The sequence below is a fragment of the Mustela lutreola genome, chromosome X (assembly GCF_030435805.1).
Source record: "Mustela lutreola isolate mMusLut2 chromosome X, mMusLut2.pri, whole genome shotgun sequence".
NCBI classification, from domain to species: domain Eukaryota; kingdom Metazoa; phylum Chordata; class Mammalia; order Carnivora; family Mustelidae; genus Mustela; species Mustela lutreola.
Window position 1 is genome coordinate 124,505,203 of NC_081308.1, and position 20,973 is coordinate 124,526,175.

A 20,973-nucleotide genomic window follows, 5' to 3' on the forward strand; every position below is an offset into this window, starting at 1 on the left:
TTACACAATGTGTGTCATATATGACACATATTTAACAGGTATGTGTATGTATTGTGTGTATATGTGCACACATCTATACACATGTGTGTCCTACATACATACATGTGTGTGTCATACATACATGCACCTACCTGTTAAATATGTATCCTGTTTAACAGGTGCGTATATATGCACACACATATACACACGTGCGTGTCATACATACATGCATGTGTATGTATCATACATACGTGCACATACCTGTTAAATATGATGCACGCGCGCACACACACACACACACACAGACTAGTTATACGTAACTAGCAATAACCCAGGTTTGGGGACTGGATTGTCATACTCATGTAAGCAGTGACTCTTATGGAATGATATCATAATGATGATTACTCTTTTATGGGTTTTCTATACATTGCACACACATCAGCAATTTAAAGATTGTTCCTGGGTCAATCTCCACATTTGGAAAAGGAGGGAGTTTGAGTAAGTGAACTTTATGGTCCATATCACAGGTAGCAATCTATCATTCTAGGCATTAATACATATTTTACAATATTTATCAACACTGGTTACCTTGTAGCTTAACCCACATCTTCCTCAGGAATTTACAACCATCATTTCTCAATCTTCATTTCTAATTTAACTGTTCCGCTCATATTACCACTGTAAGTGATCTTTGGTAATGTGAAGGTTAAAACAAAGGTGGATCTCTGTTTGTTTGCTTTTTTTTTTTTTTTTAATAAAAAGAATGTCAAGCACTTAACCTCTCAGATGTCCTTAGCACTGCTCTGTGAAGTATATAGGGCAGGATGTATAATGAACTGATCATAGGATAGTAACAGCCAGACATTAATTCCTTGGTCTTGAGCCAAAAATGCTCTTTACACATTTTGCTAATACGATGACTCAACTAAGTCTAGCCTGTGCAACCAGAACCTATGTGTTGAACACAGGAGACTCTGCTATGGGGCCAGAATTGCTTTAGGAGTTGAGCAAGGTAGGCTTTTATAACTCACTAGTCTGGGGATGTGATTTTTAGCAAGTGAAGACTAAATATTGAAGTGGTAAAATTGTTCTTCCCAAACAAAAATTGAGAGTCTTTTAAAATAACTGCTGTGGCACTAAAACAGACACACAGAATGGGATCATAAAATCTGTCTCCAAATGGTACTTATTTATTCTTGCGAAAAATATGTGCTAGGGTATAGGCATATAGGTTACCATAATAAAAAGAACGTATGTTTTTGAATCCTCATTAGCCATTTGCTAGCTGGCAGTATTTGGGTAAATTACTAAGATTAAATTATCTTATCTGTAAAAATGAGGTTTTGTTATAAGGTCAAATGAGATTTAACATATAAAGGTCCTAGAAGGGAGCCTGCCATTAAACAGATACTTAATGACTAGCTTTTGTCACCACCATTTTAGTATGTCACCTGCTTAAGTATATCGCCATAATGGTATGCTAACAGCTTTTTATCTCTGGCTGTCTATGTGATATGTGTATGTGGGAACCTGCTTATTCATGTGTGCATATGTACATATAAAGAAAGGTCCATCTGAAATATAGGGACTTTTTAACAAGTCCTCTAGAGAAACTATATTATCTTTTTAAAATCGTAGAAGGATTGCAGATGAGAACACTGAAACATGGCAGGAAAGCAGTTATTAGCCTCCCCATGAGAATTCAAATGGACACCCTGGCTCCCACACTTAAAGAGCCATCTCAGAAGGATATAACTTATGCAATGAAATTCTGGTTGGCTTCATAAAATCCATCATTTCCCTCTGGCTTTAATAATTACATTAAATACAAACTGTGAGTTGGTAAGGCCTTATTATTTCTTATTTTATACTGCCCCCTGGAGTCAAAGTGACTACAACAGTGAGTTAGCCTTTTTCTCTGAAATAATTTCATGGGGATTATTTTGGTGGGGCGGGTAATAATGCACATTGAATAATCTGTTTTTACCCTTTGGTCAGAGATACATATAGATCACATATATAACTTATATCTGTTGGCTACGATAAATACAGGTCAGCCTCAATGGAAATGGGAAAACAAGGAGATATCCTAAACTCCAGAACAGTGACAATTTGAAACTCTTTGGTAAAATAGTTTCTGAAAATTTTGCATTATCTCCAACTTGTGATCACACTGGTGTAAAATAATGGTGCAGAATTTAACTTAAAATATATTAACAGATACAGGGAAAGAAAAAGTGGCATATCTTTACAGAGAAATTATGCTGTAAAAATCACTTAAAAATAGGCAAGGTCCACTATGTAATACTGACATTAAGTTAAGAAAGAATAAAAACTAAGCAAATTGATAATCAATGGCATATAAGCAAGTCCTCAATGACTTTTTAGGTCAGAAAGTAAAATTAACTACTATATAATAAGAAATTCATTTGAAAGATATTTCTTTGAAATAATCCCTTCAACAGCCTCTCAATTATGTCCTCAGTGTTAATCACTTCATTTGAAACTCTTCTGAGACTTCTAACTTTTCATAATGTTTTTTTTCTGTGTACAAAGGTTCTCCTGTAAACAGATTCAAATTATGTTTAAATAAAATGTATGTACAATTAATTACAATCATTGTTACTATACTAAAGGAGGAATCTTGTCTGTATTAACATTCTTTAAATGAGTCTGTCAGAGTAAGAATTCTTACTATAGAACTATTCTATAGTAAGAACTCATTCCAGGTCAATTCTTATTAACCAAGTAGTAAGAAAGTAAGAGTCTGTCAATACCTTTTCAGCTTCTCTACTTCACTATTAACAATGTATAATACTGAAAGATAAGAAACTTTTTAAATCAAATATTTTAATTCAACTTGATTATTTTTTCAAATCTATATTCCTCTAAAACTCATAATGAAAATGTACCAAGAAATTCAGCAAATATTTTTCTAGTCACTAGGCATACAGAAATAAAACACAGGTCCTGTTTCCAAGAATGAAAAGCATACTAGAGAAAATGTGTTTACCTCATTCCCCAACCTTCCTTCCCTGCCAGAAACACAGAGCATGATATATTCAAAGGCACAATTATGTATAATACAAATAAATTGCCTAGAGGAAAGAAGTATCACCTCTTTTGTCAGAGTGAGATTTCACCAAAATTACCTGACTTTGGACTGAAGTGGAGGCCTCTGTGACTGGGTAGAGGCAATTGTTTAAAAAAATAAAAAAGCTTCCCCTTAAAAACCAAAATATAAAGCACATAGAGATCTATATTACTAAGAAGAATCAACAAAATCAATCATGAATAGGAATTGACTCCAGATGAAATTAGTTGTAGAGCGTCAGTCCCGTGGTCCTCATGCTAAATGCAGCTCAATGCCCGTTTTTGTCAATTTTAATGGAACACGGCCACGCCCATTCATTTATGTGTGGTCTCTGGCTGCCTTCACAGTACTTAAGCAGAGTTCCATAGTTGTCCCAGAGTCTGGTCCACAAATCCTACAATATTTCATGTCTGGCCTTTTACAGAAAAGGTCCTGATCATTGAATTAGAGAAAGATGTTAAAGGAAGTACTTTAGGGACATATGGGTGGCTCAGTTGGTTAAGTCTCTGCCTCTGGCTCAGGTCATGATCCCAGGGTCCTGGGATCCAGTCCTGCGTCAGGCTTCCTGCTCGGCGGGGAGTCTGCTTCTGCCTCTGCCCTGTTCATGCATGTGCTCTCTCTTTCTCTCTCTCAAATAAATACATAAACAAATAAAATCTCTTTTTTTTTTTTAAAAAAAAAAAAAGGACTTCAGGGTGCTCAAAGAGATAAATAAAGCAATTACCTGCATTAAAAAAGAAATTACTGATATAGGATAAATGGATCAAGAGCAGATAAATGCGAAAAACGAAACATTTAAAATCTTCTAAAATAAACAGAAAAATGGGCAAAGAGAGAACATAAACAGAATGAAATCCAAATAGTCAATAAATATGAAAAATATGTTAAACCTCATTAGTAATCACAGAAATGTGAAGTAAAATGAGCTATCATTCAATAGCTCTAAGAATGGCAAACAGATGAAATTCTGAAAACAGTAATTGTTAGTGAGGTGGTGAAGAAACAAACAAAACATGGTTCATTAGTTACAATTACTTTGCAGAGGAAACTAACACTGTGCCTAGGAAAGTTGAAAATGTGCATACTCTCTAACCTACCAATTCAACTTCTAGATGTGTAGCTCAGAGAAACTGACACACATATACAAGGAAACCTGCACAATACTTATAGTAGAATTGTTTCTAGTAGTAAAAACAAATGTAAAATCTGTCTCAATTAGCTATGCCCACCCCCAAATTCAGGGGCTCAAAGCAATCCTCATTTATTCTTGCTCACTTGTATGCAGGCTGCCTAAGGAGATCTTAATGATCTCTGCTAGGCTGATCTGGTTTTGGTTCCAGGCCACAGATTTGGTACAGATTTGCTCTATGTGCCTCTTTTTTATCTTGGACAAGTGGACTAGCCCAGGCTTTTTTCTGCCACGAAGCTGGTGGAGTGCAAGAAGGCAGGCTCAAATGTAAAAGCACATCTCAAGCCCCATCTTGTGTCATGCCTGCTAACATTCCATGTATCAGTGCAAGTCATATGGCCAAGAGAAACATTAATTGGGCAGGAAAATACATTCTGTCTCTAATGGAAAAAATTTAAAAATCACATTGAAAATGTGTGGACATAGGGAGTGGTAAAGAACTGGGAACAAGAATGCTATCTACCACAGGTCCATAAATAAGAGAACAGGGGCAGTATATGTTCACTGGAATATTCTCTAACATAATAAAAATGAGCAAATTCCAGCTCTATATATTCATAACTATGTAGTGTGGTAGTCCCCTTTGTAAGCCTAAGTTCTAAAATAATGAGGGTGATGACTAGCATAAAGCTTTTAGCATCTACTGTCACTTCTAGAGGAAGTTGCACAGGATAAGAACTGTGGGGCTGGCAAAAAGGAAAGAACAAGAGAGGGAAGAGAAAGGGAGGCCTGAAACATAGGGCTCTAGTTCAAGGTTTCAAACAAAGAATGAGTGCTCCTGGGAGAAAGAAGTGGGCTGTTAGAAGTGGTAGAGGCTCTGCATGACAGGATTTTCCAGCTCCGGTTGGAGAGGATGAGGCTGTGTACAGTGTATTTTTTATCACTCAGATTGTCTACTGACCCAAGGTCCTTGAAGTGATTTGTGTATCTAAAATGTATCTTGCCTTTGGATGAATTCCTTCCAAGAAGACTCCACAGCCACTCATGAAGAATGCATCACCAGAGTTTTTGCCTGATAGGCCCTTCAAATGTGCTCAGATGTGTCTGAGTCCTAGGCTAAACACAATGTACACTGCCAAACAGAAGTGCTACAGAGAATGCACAAATAATACAACTTAATGTAGCAAAAATTATGCAAACCTGTTTTAGGTAATGGAATTAAAGGAGTGAGGAAGGCTTAAAAGAGAGAAATGAAATAAAAGCCAGGGTGCACTGTCTCTTATGTATGTGTAAACTTTCTGTTAGGAGTGTATTTTTGGAACACTTGGGGCCTAAAAGTTAAAGGCAAAAAAAAGGTAAAATGACAATATAACAGTGTATATAGATGGAGATTACAAAAACATGCATATACAATTGCAGGTTTATTTTAATCAGCAATTATTTTCACTGACATTGTGACTGGAATAAAAACAAAAATGTTAAATCTCTTTTCCAATACAGGTGCTATCTGAGGTTTTGATAAATTTTTTCAGTATTTTCAGTATTATACAGTGCTATATGCTTTGAAGGGTGATTGGAAAACATCAGTTACCTAGACTCAACCTTCAAATTTATTTGCATACAAAGCTACCTTTCCTCTTTTCCCAAATGTAAGGTTTATTCCTACTGTGGTCAAAATCCTACCCCCATGACCTCATCACATACTTTTCATCATTAATTGCTCAATCTTCTAATATCACTTGAAGATTTCTATTTTTACTGATGTCCTATCAACATTTGAACAGCCTACCTTGGTGGTGCAGTAAGTTAAGCAACTGACTCTTGATTTTGGTTTGGGTCAAGTCATCATCTCAGCGTTCTGATCCTAAGCCTTGCATCAGGCTCTGAGCTGAGCGAGGAGTCTCCTTCTCTTCCTCCCCCTCAGCTTCCCCACTATGGGTGCTCTCTCTCAAACAAATAAAATCTTTTTTAAAAATAAAATAAACAGCATTATTTGGTTCTATGTTGCCCTACATCTAGAATTCTCTTATTCCTCCCCTCCACAGAAAGCTATTGTACGAACTGTCTACACTTACATTCTTCAGTGTGGAAGGTTTTCTGGGTTCCTGGTTAACAAATGGCCTCATATCCCTAGGAGAGTCTCATTTACGCCTGCTGCTCAGGGTTATAATCAATAGTGGCCCCTTTCACTCTCATAGATGAAATGGTTTGGGGGATACTTGGGTGGCTCGGTCAAGGCTCTGCACTCAGGCGGGGAGTCTGCTTGAGATTCTCTCCCTCTGATCCCCCCCCCAACCTGTGCTCTCTCTTAAGTAAATAAGTAAATCTTTTAAAAAAATAAATGAAATGGTTTGGATGGTAAGATTATACAGTGACCCTATAAATGCAGTAGCCTATTAAAAATAACTTGGAAAAAAGAAAATATCAAATCTCCATAGTAGCAAATGCATATACACAGTCCCTAGAAGTAACATAAATCATTTCTTGCAGTCATTTTCAAAATTCTACCTAGAGACATAAAGATGACAAAAGTTATACAATAAGAATTAGAAGACTACCTAAAGATGGCAACAGAAAAAAATATATAAGTTGAATGATACCACAATTACAGTCCAAATGGGATTTTTCAGGAAACTTTACAAAGTGATACATGTGTTTACATAGAAGGGAATGTCAAATAAATGTCTGAAGAAAGAATAGTCCTGAGGGGAAAACTCAATATAAGGGAAATTAAAGCATGTTATTAAGCTTAAATAATAGAAATCATATGATAATTTCCCCAAAAAAATTACCAGTGGTGGGATAAAATATATTAAAAAGTATATTTCTACTTGATCTTAATATATAAATTAATATAAATGTTACCATATGAATTGACAGTAGTACAAGTATATAATAAAACTAATGTATATAGGGGCACCTGGGTGGCTCAGTGGGTTAAGCCTCTGCCTTCGGCAAAGGTCATCATCTCAGGGTCCCGGGATCAAGCCCCGCATCAGGTTCCCTGCTCAGTGGGGAGCCTGCTTCCCCCTCTCTCTCTGCCTGCCTCTCTGCCTGCCTCTCTGCCTACTTGTGATCTCTCTCTGTCAAATAAATAAATAAAATATTTTTTAACTAATGTACTTATATCAATGGAACATACACAAATACTTTGCATTGGTAGGCATGTGATCAAAAAAGTTTGGAGACCTCTCTGCTCCATAATTCAGAAAAAGATCTTGCCATATGTAAAATGTAATACATGATGAACAATATCATAAAGCAGTGAGGAAAGGATAAATGATGCTGATACTATTTCTTAATTTAGGGAAATGAGTTTACATATTCATTTTATTTTAAATCATGTACCAAAATATTTATTTTGTATATTAATTTTGCTTTTTTTAATTTTTAGTTTTGTATATTAATTTTGCTTTTATTTTTCTAATCCAGTTGGTACACAATCCAACTGGATTAGAAAAATAAAAGCAGGGCACCTGGGTGGCTCAGTGGGTTAAGCCGCTGCCTTCGGCTCAGGTCATGATCTCAGGGTCCTGGGATCGAGTCCCACATCAGGCTCTCTGCTCAGCAGGGAGCCTGCTTCCCTCTCTCTCTCTCTGCCTGCCTCTCTGCCTGCTTGTGATCTCTGTATGTCAAATAAATAAATAAGATCTAAAAAAAAGAAATAAAAAGAAAAGCAAAATTAATCAACAAAATTCTAGAACACAGAGATCAATATTTTTTCAAGTATGGGAAGGGGGTCTTCCTCAATTTCTTAACAGAAAGAAATCACAAGTAATGTTGATATAAATGACTGAAATAAATCTCAAAATTTCCAAATTTCAAATTATAACTAGAAAAGCTAAATGGTCAACAATATACTGATAAATGTAATAAATATGAAAACATATTCTAAAAACTCAATATAAATGTTTAAGAAAGATGTTAAAAGCCTTTATGTACAATTGAGCAACTGACATAACAGAGAGAATTCACAAATGATGAAAACCAAATTGTTAAAAAGTTTGGAGGAAAAAGGTTCAAGATTAGTAGAAACCAAAGAAATAAAAATGTAAAAAATAGTCAAATTTTTCTCATCAAAGTAACAATATGTGGTTCTACTTTATACCTACTAATAGCCACTTTTGAAAATAAAACATTGAATAATGCATGTGTATGAATCTAGCTCATGAAAATAATCACGAGTTTGGGAAAATCTTGATATAGGTAGATATTTTATTATATCATAATTTACATGGTGGAAAACAGACATTCAATACTTTATTATTCTATAAGACATTCTGGAAAAGGCAAAATTATGGAGGCAATAAAAAGATCAGTGATTGACAAGGTTGGGAGGGAGGGATGAACAGACTGAACACAGAGGATTTTTAAGGCAGTGAAAATACAATACACCACAATGATGGATATATGTCATTACACATTTGTCCAAACGCATAGAATGTACATCAAAAATAAACCCAAATGCAAATTATGGACTTTGGGTGATAATGATGTATCAATTCAGGGTCATCAGCTATAACAAATGTACCACTCAGATGAATAATGTTTATAATGGGAGAGACTATGCATGTGTAGAGGTAGGGTATTAGTGAACTCTCTACGTTTCCTATCAATTTTGCTATGAATGTAAAACTGCTCTAAAAAAATTAAGACTTTAATATATAATTACACAAACACAAAACTTTAAAAAATATTGGAATGATATTTATCATTGATTATATTTGTGATTAAAAAGATGATTCAAAGTTATTTTATAATCAGATGGGGAAAGTAATTTTATAGTGTTAAAGTAAAAACAATCAAGGGGTGTCCGTATGGCTCAGTTGATTAAGCGGCCTCTCTTAGTTTCAGCTCAGATTGTGATATCAGTGTTGTGAGATCAAGCCCCACCTCCGGCTCAGAGTTCAGCACCAATTCTGCTTGAGATTCTCTCTCCCTCTCCCTCTCCCTCCGCCCCTCTCCCGTGCTCCTGCAGGCTCCCGCGTGCATGTGTACACACTCTCCCTCCCTCTCTCTCTAAAATAAATTACTAATTAAATCTTTAATGTAAGACAATAAAGAATGTAAAATTACATATTCTCTGTGATCTCAACCACACAATTAATTTTACACATAGGAAAAATCCTCAGCTAAGGAAATATTAGGCTTCAAATATGTCGTGCTGTACCAGAAAAGTTCATCTTTCTATCTTCACTACCCAAATAAGTAGGTTGGGTGATGTTTTCCTCAGAATATACCAGTATATTTGGTGGTAAGAATACTAAATTGAAATCTCCATTAGCAAAGTAAATCAGAAAACAGACTGTGGTATGCAGATAATCATGGACAATAACCTCTGTTGAATTGATTTAATTGGTAGCTGAAAAAGTACCTTTGATATTTGTCTCAAATTTCTATCTACTTGTTTCACAGTTGGACAACAGATACTAGTTTTTTGCACTGTTTAATGCAATGCTGTGCCCAAAGTAAATGCTCAAAATATACCTATTAATGAAGACTAATTGAGGCACTGGAGTTAAAAGTTATAAAACCAACCCAAATTTTTTGGATGTCCCTTGGAAAGTATTACACTTTTGAAACAACTTTTAAATTATTCATAACATTTTTGAAAATGAGAACACTGTTTTATAAAAATAAAGAACAAGGCAAATGGTAGTCAAATTTATGGGCCATTAAAGGGGAAAGGATTACGTGGTGGGGAAAGGACCCTCCTACAGGGGAAACTGTAGGCAAAGAGAAGCAATAAACATGCAAAAGCATTAGTTTATGTCTCTAAGTTTAATGTGGCAACGGTCATGTGCCCAAATTCCATTAGCACTTGGCACAAAAGCCAGATAAGTAAGTTAAAAGTCATCTGGCAGAGACAAAAATGACACAGACTCCTTAGTGAAGAAAGATTCCCTTGTATACCATATACTTTAACGGGAAGAGAAATACACAGACCCGAAGAAAGGTGACAGCTGCAGATAAAATTGTTATGAGGATGAGCTATTGGAGACAAGGACTTGGTGTTCTGCATTTAGATCATCGAGCATCATACTAGTAAACAGAGTCCTGCAAATAGCAGTGAGTGTGGCCTCTAATTTGTAAATCCCAGACTTCATCTCTAATTCCTTTTTTTTCATTTATTTATTTTCAGCATAACACTATCGTTATTTTTGCACCACACCCAGTGCTCCATGCAATCCGTGCCCTCTCTGATACCCACCACCTGGTACCCCAAACTCCCACCCCTCCGCCACTTCAAACCCCTCAGATTGTTTTTCAGAGTCCATAGTTTCTCGTGGTGCACCTCCCCTTCCAATTTCCCCCAACTCCCTTCTCCTCTCTATCTCCCCATGTCCTCCATGCTATTTGTTATGCTCCACAAATAAGTGAAACCATATGATAATGGACTCTCTCTGCTTGACTTATTTCACTCAGCATCATCTCTTCCAGTCCCGTCCATGTTGCTACAAAAGTTGGGTATTCCTCCTTTCTGATGATGTGGTTCATCTCTAATTCCTTTTTAAATCTATTTTATTTCTTTTTTTTCTTGATCTCAACCTACTAAAGATTAAGAATAGGAAAAGGAGACATCACAGATGTTTTAAATTCCATCCTTAGTCATTGTTCTCTAACCTGCCTATTTCTATAAATAAAAATTTATTGGAACACAGCTATAGCTATTCATTTACTTACTGTCTATGGCTGCAATGGACTGTAGAGCTCAGAAATCCTAAAATATCTGATATTTGCCCTCTTACAGAAAAGGTATGCAGAACCTTGAATTAGATAAATTAATGATTCTAGTAATTACATAGAAACCAGGGAAAATATGAAAATATTCTCAGGCAAAAGTAAACACAGAAGCCAGGAACCTTACAAGCCAAGCATCTACCTCCTCTGATGATTGCTTTGAGCACATGGAACCAAGTGGGTCTACTAGGACCTTTCAAGAGGCAGGAGACAAAGTGGTCCTCCCCAAAAATGAAGGACTTCCTTCCACTGGCTGGAATTTTTCACATATTGCTACTTTTCCAGGTACTTTGTAGGAAACATGATGACAAAAAGGAATCACCAGCAGTCTCAGTAACAAAAAAATGTCATAAATACATGGTTGGGATTCCAGAATAAGAAAGTATATGCTTACTTTATGTGTAAAACCTGAAAGACTCCACTCCAAAACCACTAGAACTCATATAGGAATTCCAAAAAGTGTGAGGATATAAAATCAATGCACAGATATCAGTTGCATTTCTATACACCAACCACAAGACAGAAGAAAGAGAAATTAAGGAGTCAATTCCATTTATAATTGTACTCAAAACAATAAGATACCTAGGAATAAATCAAACCAAAGAGGCAAAGAATCTGTGCTCAGAAAACGAAAGAGTACTCTGGGCACCTGGGTGGCTCAGTGTGTTAACCCTCTGCCTTCGGCTTGGGTCATGATCTCAGGGTCCTGGGATCGAGCCTCGCATCGGTCTCTCTGCTCGGCTGGGAGCCTGCTTTCCCCCCTCTCTCTGCCCTGCCTCTCAGCCTACTATGATCTCCGTCTGCCAAATAAATAAAATCATAAAATCTTAAAAAAAAAAAAAAAGAAAACTATAGAGTACTAACAAAAGAAACTGAGGAAGACACAAAGAAATGGAAAAATATTCCATGCTCATGGACTGGAGAACAAATATTGTGAAAATGTCTATGCTACATAGAACAATCTACACATTTAATGCAATCCCTATAAAAATGCCACCAACTTATTTTAAAGAAATGGAACAAATAATCATAAAATTTATATGGAAACAGAAAAGCCAGAGGAATAGCCAAAGGAATGTTACAAAAGAAAAGCAAAGCTGGCAGCATCACAATTCCAGACTTCAAGCTCTATTATAAAGCTGTAGTCATCAAGCTGGTAAGGTACTGGCATGAAAACAGACACATAAATCGATGGAACAGAACAGAGAACCCAGAAATGGACTCTCATCACTATGGTCAACTAATCTTAGACAAAGCAGGAAAGAAGGTCCAGTGGAAAAAAGACAGTCTCTTCAACAAATGGTGTTGGGAAAATTGGACAGCCACGTGCAAAAAAGTGAAACTGGACCATTTCCTTACACCATGCACAAAAATAGACTCAAAATGGTTGAAAGACCTCAGTGTGAAACAGGAATCCATCAAAATCTTGAGGACAACACAGGCAACAACCTCTTCAACCTCAGCTACAGCAACTTCTTCTTAGAAAGTTGGCCAAAGGCAAGGAAAGCAAGGGCAAAAATGAACTACTGGACTTTGTCAAGATCAAAAGCTTTGGCACAGCAAAGGAAACAGTCCACAAAACCAAAAGACAACTGACAGAATGGGAAAAGATATGTGCAAATGCCATATCAGATAAAGGGCTAATATCCAAAATCTATAAAGAACTTACCAAACTCAACACCCAAAGAACAAATAATCCAATCAAGAAATGGAAAGAAGACATGAACAGACATTTCTGCGAAAGAAGACATCCAAATGTCCAACAGACACATGGAAAACTGCTCAACATCACTCGGCATCAGGGAAATACAAATCAAAACCACAATAAGATACCACTTCATAACAGTCAGAATGGCTAAAATTAACAAGTCAGATCTTGGTGAGGATGTGGAGAAAGGGGAACCCTCAACACTGCTGGCCGGTATGCAAGCTGGTAGAGCCACTCTGGAAAACAGTATGGAGGTTCCTCAAAAAGTTGAAAATAGAGCTACCCTATGACCCAGCAATGGCACTACTGGGATTTTACCCCAAAGCTACAAATGTAGTGATCCGAAGGGGCATCTATGCCGCAATGTTTATAGCAGCAATGTCCACAACAGCCAAACTATGGAAAGAGCTGAGATGTCCATCAACAGATGAATGGATCAAGAAGATGTGGAGTGCTGGAATACTACTCAGCCATCCAAAAAAATGAAATCTTCCCATTTCAACAATGACATGGATGGAACTAGAGGGTACTATGCTAACTGAAATAAGTCAATCAGAGAAAGATAATTATCATACAATCTCACTGATATGAAGAATTTGAGAAACAGAACAGAGGATCATAGAGGAAGGGAGGGAAAAATGAAACAAGACAAAACTAGAGAGGGAGACCAACCATAAGAGACTCTTAATCTCAGGAAATGAACTGAGGGTTGCTGGAAGGAAGGGGGTGGGAGGGAGGGGGTGGCTGGGGGATGGACACTGGGGAGGGGATGTGCTATGGTGAGCACTGTGAATTGTGTAAGACTGATGATTCACAGACCTGTACCCCTGAAACAAATAATACATTATATGTTAATAAAAAAAAAAAACCTTTTTGAAAAAAAAAAGAAAGTATATGCTTTAGGATATCAAACCCTAAAGTTTAAGTGACAACTCACAGAAGTCTATGACTTTACATTGGTATTCACTTAGTTTGTATAAGTGTCTCGTGTCTAATGATGTCAGACACAAAAGATAGTATTTGAAATGCTGCTTGGAGAGCCCACTGTATTATTTCTTAGTTCTATTCCTTTTTGGTAAATAGGACAGTAAAAAAAAAAAAAAGTCCAGGGACTTGTCAGGTTGCATTCTTTTTTTTTTTTTTTTTAAAGATTTTATTTATTTATTTGACAGACAGAGATCACAAGTAGGCAGAGAGGCAGGCAGAGAGAAAGAGGAGGAAGCAGGCTCCCCGCCAAGCAGAGAGCCTGATGCGGGACTCGAACCCAGGGCCCTGAGATCATGACCTGAGCCGAAGGCAGCAGCTTAACCCACTGAGCCACCCAGGCACCCCTGTCAGGTTGCATTCTTAAACACAACCTTCAAAGGATTTGTGTTATGATGCCGTAACTACCTAAAGTTGTCATAGCTTTGGAAAACTTTCTCCTTTTCTTTGTAATTAAATCCTTTCTATTTTGAGTAAAAAACATTTAACTGGACTACTTAAAATATTGCATTTTCAAAAAATTGCATTTTCTCCACAGGCCTACAGAAATTCAATATATATAAAGACTTTTTTTTAACTTCACTCAAAAAATTACATTCAAATGTTTGTGCCTTTAATATCTAAGCAATAAAAATAATACCTCAGGGGCACCTGGATGGCTCAGTGGGTTAAACCTCTACCCTTGGCTCAGGTCATGATCTCAGGGTCCTGGGACTGAGCCCCAGATTGGACTCTCTGCTCAGCAGGGAGCCTGCTTCCCCCTCCCCCTCTGCCTGCCTCCCTGCCTATTTGTGATCTCTCTCTCCATCTCTGTCAAATAAATAAATAAAATCTTTTAAAAAATAAAATAATAATACCTAAATGTTATGAGAAGAGAACTGACACATTTGCCTTTGGCTAAACTGGTAAATTCTGTATGCTTAAGGGTTAAGGCATCCCCCATCCTAAGATTCAGTTACATAATTACTTATTATCACTATGATGGTCCTAAGCAAGTTGTTTTTAACCATTCCTCATTTATATTTTTTCAATGATTCATTTATTCTTTCACTTGAGAGGGAGAATATGCACACAAGTGGGTAAAGGGATAGAGGAAGAGGGAGAGAATCCTAAGCAGATTCCCCACTGAGCACAGAGCCCAACGCATGGCATGATCTCACAACTCTGAGATCATGACCTTTGCCAAAACCAAGAGTTGGATGATCAACCAACTGAGCCACTCAGGTGCCCCAATTCCTCACTTCTTCTATCCTAAAAACTGGGAAGTGTTAATCTTGCTTTGCTTTTACTTTTCTCTGGTCACATAATGGTTAAATGCATAGCAAATTTTATCATGCTGCTTCCGAGAAAAAATCAGAGGATTAGAACCCAACCTAATTAATGTCTACTGCAAAATGCTTTGAGATCTTTGTTTTTCTTATGAAAAATTATTGTTAAATTTTTCCATAACCGGTGCCTAGGTGGCTCAGTGGGTTAAGCCTCTGCCTTCCGCTCAAGTCATTGCCTCAGGGTCATGGGATCGAGCCGTGCATCGGGCTCTCTGCTCGGCCGGTAGCCTGCTTCCCTCTCTTTCTCTGCCTGCCTCTCTGCCTACTTGTGACGTCTCTCTGTATGTCAAACAAAAAAAAATAAAATCTTTAAAATAAATTTTTTTCCATAACCTAGTCACTGATAATGATAAAGCTTCTTTCAAATAGGTTCGTATAACCTGTGTATTCTTTTTTCTTTCACCTGTGTATTCTTATTTCACAATTTTTAAATTTCATAGTATGTTATGATATAAAAGTGTCATACAAAAGAGATAACATATTTCTTGACTCCTATCCCATCCCCAATCTACCAATGGGGTGTAGATTCTTACAAAGTTTTTAAAAAATAATTTTCACACTGAAAAAGTAAAATAAATTTTTTTAAATTTTTCATACTTATGAACTCCTTAGCACTTGCCAGTTGTTCAGTTCTTACATTTGAAAAATATTCAAGGTGATAATTTTTGCCTGTTTATATATTTAAAATAGTTTTTCACATATTTGGAAACTATTCCCTCCAATTAAACTGATTTAACAAATATTGCATTGATTTAGACTTTTGAATGTGAAGGCAATTTCTGACAAAGATCTATTGCTTTGGATTTCTATTGACTCAAATCCTCTAAGTTTTTTGCTCTATGTTTATCTTAAAAATACACTTCTGGGCGCCTGGGTGGCTCAGTGGGTTAAGCTGCTGCCTTCAGCTCAGGTCATGATCTCAGGGTCCTGGGATGGAGCCCCATATCAGGCTCTTTGCTCAGCAGGGAGCCTGCTTCTCTCTCTCTCTCTCTGCCTACTTGTGATCTTGTCGAGTAAATAAATACAATCTTTTAAAAAAATACACTTCTAGGGGGGCACCTGGGTGGCTCAGTGGGTTAAAGCCTCTGCCTTTGGCTCAGGTCATGATCCCAGGGTCCTGGGATCGAGCCCCACATTGGGATCTCTGCTCAGCAGAGAGCCTGCTTCCTCCTCTCTCTCTGCCTGCCTCTCTGCCTACTTGTGATCAGTCTGTCAAATAAATAAATAAATAAATAATCTTTAAAAAAAAAAAAATAAACTTCTATCTCATTTGTTCTGTCTCGGGTGAATTCTTTCACCACTCACGCCATGGGCCTCCACCCAGTTGGGTCGCCCCACATTTGGTGGCCTTCACGAGCAACCTCTGCCAGACCAGGACCTTACCCAGATTCTTTGGAAATTTCTTGGGACGCTCCCTCAGCGGGCCAACTCTAGTACTCCTTGGAGAACTGACAGAGTTCACTCCTCAGTGAGTATCCCAAGTCCCAGGGAAACCAGCCAGACTGCGCTTCCCTAAAAGGGTGAAGGATTTCTCCTCTTGCCCCTTTCCTCCCTCTCCTTTCCCTCTCAGGCCCTTAGGTGGTCTAACCCTAGTACTCCTCAGACAACTGAAGATCCCAGGCCAGGGTTACGCCCTGATGTGGTCGAAAGGCAAACAGGTTGGAGCCCCCCTTCTGTCCCACTCCCTCCCCCGTGAGGTCTCCATTCCCAGTGTGTGGGGCAACTGGCAGTGGAAGCTAGGCCAGGGTGAATCTACACACGTTAGAGACTGAGCTGGGACCCTTCCCTGATTCTCTACCCCCTTCTTCCACCTCTCTTTTTCCTTTGTTCCTGTGGATCCAGCCATCATGTTGATCTATAGGTAAAATACATTCCTACACATCTGAGTGTACTTCCTCCTCCTAGGACAGGGCAACACAAGGATGATTTTTTTGGAAACAAACCTGGTCGTGGTTATCCTGGCTTATTCCTTTCTAAGGACCCCTGGCCTTAATACAATACTCCTAATTACTGGTCCCCTTCTTTTAATCTGTTTATTAAATTTGCCTCTTCTAGAATCCAACAATTCCATATACAAATGATGACTCAACAAGGATTCCAGCCCATACCATCAGAGGATCCCTTCTCTCTAAATCTCATGGACCAGGCCACCAAATCATTTCACTCAAATCACCTATCAGCACATTAATCTAATACCATGCTCTGGTCTATAACAGCACAGAACCCCTGATAGACAAGTTTAAGTAGGGAGAGCCCCCCCCCACCCCCCCGTCTAGCAGGAAGCAGTTACTGAAAATGAGATTCCCACCCAAATGCTAAAAATCTGTCATTGTCCATCTGTCATGGGAGAATGCAGAGGCTGCTTTTAGGCAACAGGCTTGAGCAATGGAAACCTGAGTAAGGTAAAAGGGCCCCCAGTGACCAATCGGCTGAATGCCAACAGGGTCAAAATGTACAGACTTCCTCAAAAACATGATAATCAACAGTTTTTCAACTAGTGATTCTTAAACTATACAGTCTAAATAAGCCTATGTAAGGTAGGGGAATATAAACATTTTGGATATATAGCAGCCAATCTTTCAGACTGAATCTCTCTTAGAAAAAAATTTTAGAAATCTCTAAAGAATTCTCAAAGTTGTGCAGAAAAACATTTGTCTCAAACAGAGTAACAAAATTTAAAATTATAAGAAAATTCCACATGTTCCCATATCTGCTCACTCCTCCCCTTAACTACAGCCCCTACCACGCCCTCTTGGCTATACTGTCCACTGCTCCCCTGCACTATAATCAATAAACTTCAGTCTCCCTAAAACAAATTATTACTGTTTAATTTTATGATGATCTCTACTAGGTTACTGGTTATTTAGTAGTGAAAGAAGTACCTGCAGAATAAGAGGGTGAGGAAGAGAAAACAATTAGGAAAACAAAAGGACTCGGAATAGAAAATAGAAACATTAAAATTAGCAAGCTTAAAACAAGAAAACTGAAGCAAGACAATAGTGCAAATGGATGAAACCTATCTATTAAAAGAAAAATAACAATATAGTAAGCTAACCAAAAAAAAACCTACCCCCCAAAACAACACTGAAGTTTTACGAATGAGAGAACAAAGTAACACTAGATGCAATACTGTCAGCAAAAGAAAATACTTCCAGGGAATCTTCCAGAGTCTTTCAGGGACTTGTTATGATGATAAAAAGGAAAAATCTATGATGAGTAACTAATCACTTCTTAATAATGTAAGGAATAATGAAAATAAACCAATTTTGTTATCCTAAAGAAAGTGAATCACCAATTCAAAGAGATATATGCACTCTTATGTTTACTGCGGCATTATTTAAAATAGCCAACATATGGAAGCAACCAAGTGTCCACTGATAAATGGATTAAAAAAAGATGTGATATATATATATATACATATATATATATGCATACACACACATAAACATACACACACACATACTGGAAAACTAGCCATAAAAAATGAAATCTGGGCATTCGCAACAACATAGATGGATCTAGAGGGTATCATGCTAAGTGGAATAAGTCAGCTAGAAAAAGACAAATAATATTATTTCATTTATATGTGGAATCTAAAAAACAAAATAAATAAATAGACTCATAGGGAACAAACTGGTGGTTGCCTGAGGGGAAGGTCTGGGGGGATATATACAGTAGGTAAAGGGGATTAAGAGGTACCAGCTTCCAGTTATAAAATAAGTCATTGGGACAAAAACTAAAACATGAGGAATATATTCAATAATACTGTAATAACTTTCTATAGTGACAGATGGTGACACTTACCACGGTGAGTATTTTGCATTATATAAAAACATAGGATTACTATGTTGTATGTCTAAAACTAATATTGTATGTCAACTATACTTCAACTGAAAACAAAAGAAATGAAAAAAATCCCAATCACATCACATTTCTCTCTATATATTATATATATACAGGTCACATGCATATGTTTATATGTACATATAAACACATACAGATGAATGCAAGTATGGAAATTTAGGTGAGATACATTTTCATCCTTTAATTTAATAGAAACATAAACAATAATATTCAGTTTTGGTGAGGGTTCAGTGAGACGCACAACTTTATACCCTACTGGTAGGAATTTAAAATAGTACAAACCTTCTGGAAATTATCTCCTGAAGGTGTAGCATGTGTCATAAAAATATAATGAGACGTGATTAACTACACATTAACATCAATGAATATTTTAAAAAGTTAAAATGTTTACAAAGGACATTTTATTTAAAAATGCATATTTAGGAGCACCTCGGTGGCACAATGGGTTAAAGCCTCTGCCTTCAGCTCAGGTCATGATATCAGGGTCCTTGGATGGAGCCCTGCATTGGGCTCTCTGCTCAGCAGGGAGCCTGCTTCCCCATCTCTCTCTGCCTACCTCCCTGCCTACTTTTGTGATCTCTGTCTGTCAAATAAGTAAATAAAATCTTTTAAAAAATGTATATTCAGCAATTGTTTACTTACTGCCTACAATGTACAACACTGATAAATGTATTTAGGAGAATAACCTGGAATAAAATAATTGAAAGAGTCAGTAGTCATTACTGAAAATATTAGTGTTTTTTCTTCTTTGTACTTTTCTATATTTTTAAAATTTTCTCTAATGAACATGTATTTTATAATCAAAATGTACAGACTTCCTCAAAAACATGATAATCAACAGTTTTTCAACTAGTGATTCTTAAACTATACAGTCTAAATAAGCCTATGTAAGGTAGGGGAATATAAATATTTTGGATATATAGCAGCCAATCTTTCAGACTGGATCTCTCTTAGAAAAAAATTTTAGAAATCTCTAAAGAATCCTCAAAGTTGTGCAGAAAAACATTTGTCTTAAACAGAGTAACAAAATTTAAAATTATAAGAAAATATTCTGCAAATGTACAGAATGGACTTTGGGGGCCTGGTGCAGGGGAGAGGGAAGAATGAGCTTTGGGGTCTTACAGAGAAAACCTTTTAACCTCTTCAGGACAGAGTGAACGTGTTTTAAGAGGGATTCCTGTAGTACACCAAAAGTTCCACAGGGGGGCAGGATAACAATAGTTTTTTTGGTTTGTTTTTTTTTTTTTTTAAGTTATTTATTTGACAGAGAGAAAGAGACAGCGCACAAAAGTAGGCAGAGCACATCAAAAGAAATGAAATCTTGCCATTTGCGAGGACGTGGATGGAACTAGAGGGTATCATGCTTAGCAAAATAAGTAAATCGGAGAAAGGCAACTATCATATGATCTCCCTGATATGAGGAAATTGAGAGGCAACATGGGGGATTTGGGAGGTAGGAAAAGAATAAATGAAACAAGATGGAATCAGGAGGAAGACAAACCATAAGAGACTCTTAATCTCACAAAACAAACTGAGGGTTGGGGGGGTAGGGAGAAGGTGGTTGGGTTATGGACATTGGGGAGGGTATGTGCTGTGTATGGTGAATGCTGTGAAGTGTGTGAACCTGACATTCACAGACCTGTACCCCTGGGGCTAATAATACATTATATGTTAATAATTTTTTTTTAAGTAGGCAGGGTAGCAGGCAGAGGGAGAGGGAGAAGATGACTGAGCAGGGAGCCCAATTTATGCAGGGACCCTGAGATCATGATCTGAACTGAAAGGCAGACCTTTAACCTACTAAGCCACCCAGACACGCTCATCCTAGAAATATTGTTCTGAAGCGTGATTTTAACAATGACAGAAATATCAATATCAGTACTCTTAAGCTGCAGTGTCACTGCAACTTAAGTTCAAAGTGTTCATCCAACTCTTTAATATTCCATTCTAAAATGTTTACCCTATACTACTGGTAAAAATGAAAAACAATAAATGACAGAGGAGAGTAGTAGGATCAGCTATACATCTAGAGTACATGCTTTTTCTTAGACTTTTGAAAGCCTCAGCCTCGATATGCCTTCTGGGATTTTTTGTTTGCTTGCTTTATCCATTCATTTAATAGACGTGGGGATGGGCCCTTCACAAA